The following is a 2,703-nucleotide window of genomic DNA, read 5'->3' as shown; positions in this document are numbered from 1 at the left end:
ATATATATGTATGTATGTATATATATGTATGTATGTATGTATGTAAGTAATGGAGAAGATTTTTTTTTTAAAAAAAATTGGAATGAATTTACTAAGAAAAAAAGATAAAAATTTCCAGTCACAAAATAAGAAGATATACAACGAAATTTCTGAGAAAGAAATTGTTGGGAGATTCTCATGTTTTCGGTGGAGTTTAGATAGAAGAAGATAGAAGAAAGGGGGTCTAGGGGTATGGGATTACAGATCTGGAGAAAAAAAAAGGAATTAAAAGTTATTTTTTTTTATAAAAGTCGATTTGTCACTTAAAGATTTATCTATTTTTCCAGCAAAGGCATCTGTCAACATGCGCTCAAATTGGATGTGGGAATACAAAAAAGTGTAGAAATAACACATTGAAAGATTACTACAGGGGTTCAAAATGAACAAAGCCTAGTTAAAGTGTCTAAGTGAAATTTCATGCCAACCTTAAGGGGCCATCAATGATTTCATCCAAAGGATATTGATGCAAAGCAACATGCTAGTAAACATATATATGCAGAAATGCAACACAAACCAGAAACTATGGAGAAGAAAATCAGTAGAGACATCAAGAAGTATCCACCAAGAACTAGGTTACCACGACATTTAGTAATCAACAATGACAAATTGTTAGTAATATCAACACCACTACTAAAGCACAACAAGAAACACATGAAGACACTGATACAAAACAAAGTAAAGAAACATGTTCAATGGCTGATGAATTGAGGAGGATTGTTGAGAATAGTAGCCAAAAAAGGGATGCATCTTTCATTCAAAGAGAATCAAATCGAAATAACGAGGCTACAATAAATTATCTCAAGATATTGATAATATTGATAAGGAGAAAGATATGAACACAACTACTGTATGCAGTAATAATCAAAGGATAGAAGATAACGAGGAGATGTTTAGGAATACCTGCTATGAAGAACCTCTCCAGGTAATGAATTTAAAGGAAGGAAGATCAACATAATTGACAAAACTGTAGCTTAGACTGAGATAAAATATCAACTCACATAGAGAAGTTACATGACATAGTTTCACATCAAACTATATAGGAGGATGCAATTACAAACACAATAGGTGACACAACATTATTGAAGGATATTGATACTCTTATTGAAGATAATGAGGAAGATGATGATGCTGGGCTTCTGGATGTTCAGGTTCATGAGAAATTTGGTCTATCAGCTAAGCCAAAGAAAGGTAAACCCAAGAAGGACATTGAATTAAATCCAACAAGGACTCGGGCTAAAAGGGTAGTAATAAACTCTGTTATATTATATACAAAGCCTTGTTTTGGAACATATGGTCTTTTAGAACCCAAAATGCTTTCGTAGGGTTAATGCTTTCGTAGGGTTCATACACTGAGCAAACATCATAAGTTCTTCCTATTTTCCATGATGGAACCTCTTTTAGACACTAGGCAATTCAAAAATTCAAAATAAGATTGGATATGCAGTTAACTCTAATGGTAAAATTTAGATTAATTGTTCACTATCATATATGCTAAGTGTTTTATAGTGGGGAGATAAGCTTATGAGAAGATTTGTATAACATTTTTTACAATTATTCATGCCTTGGATGATAGTGTCACGCCCGGAGCCTACACCCTGGACGTGGTCGGCACCTAAAGATCATTATTGGCCTTGAGCGAGCTATTGACCTTACTTACTTAACTCAGCGGAAGACTATGCTAAACTTAGATAAAGAATTAAAGGCATTCTCAAAAGATAACTTAATAACTTGTATTGGCCAAAATGGCACCTAACTCTCAATACTGAAACATACAAAGTAAAATATAAAGGAGACTCCAAAACTGAACTACTACATTGTCTATGAAGCCTCTAAACTGACTGAGATGGATGTTAGGACAGATCCTAAACATCCTAATTAACTCAACTAACAAAGAAAATGAAAAGCATGTCCTTCAGAATGCAAGGAGGCTCACCACTGACTCTGGAGCTCAAGCTGGATCAACGAAGCGTTGCGCGCTGATCCTAGTTACCTGCTTCTGCATCATAAAATGATGCAGGCCAACTGGAATCAGTACATTGAATGTACGAGTATGCGAGTTGGAATGCTAAACACATCTATAAATCTTGAAATGGATTAAGGATGAACTTACCTTGGCTCTGCTTGAATCACCAGACAAAAACTCAATATAAAACAATAAATACATATGCAATATATATAAAACTGGTAAAACAGTGTAAACACTTAGTTCATTAAAGATAACGCAATAATAAACTGAGCTTTACTTATGTATGAAAGTACTATAATTTCTATGGAAGTTTCTCTAACTGACAACCACTACTATGAGCCTCAGTGGTGATACAACGTCTTGCCCACACTGGCAGAACTGTCCTATACCTTACCATCGATATAAGACCTTACTTAGCTTAGTATATCCACTAGATTACCTTATGTAATCATCTAAGAAGAATGACCCGTCAATTCCCATGATGGCTTCATAGTTTACATGGAGACTTGAGTTAATATTAACTCCCATCCCCACATCAGTGCTCAATACTACTCACAAAATATACTTTAGCTCATACTTTTAATAAAACTTCCTTCATTTGTGTTGAGATAATTTACTGAACCCTTTAGCTTTTAAAAAACTCCTTTTGGAATCAATGTTCCCCTTTTTTTTAAAAAATCTTTTGAAACTCTTAGTTT

This window comes from Solanum pennellii, chromosome 1, assembly GCF_001406875.1.
Source record: "Solanum pennellii chromosome 1, SPENNV200".
Taxonomy (NCBI): Eukaryota; Viridiplantae; Streptophyta; class Magnoliopsida; order Solanales; family Solanaceae; genus Solanum; species Solanum pennellii.
Note: the sequence above shows the minus strand (reverse complement) of the source record.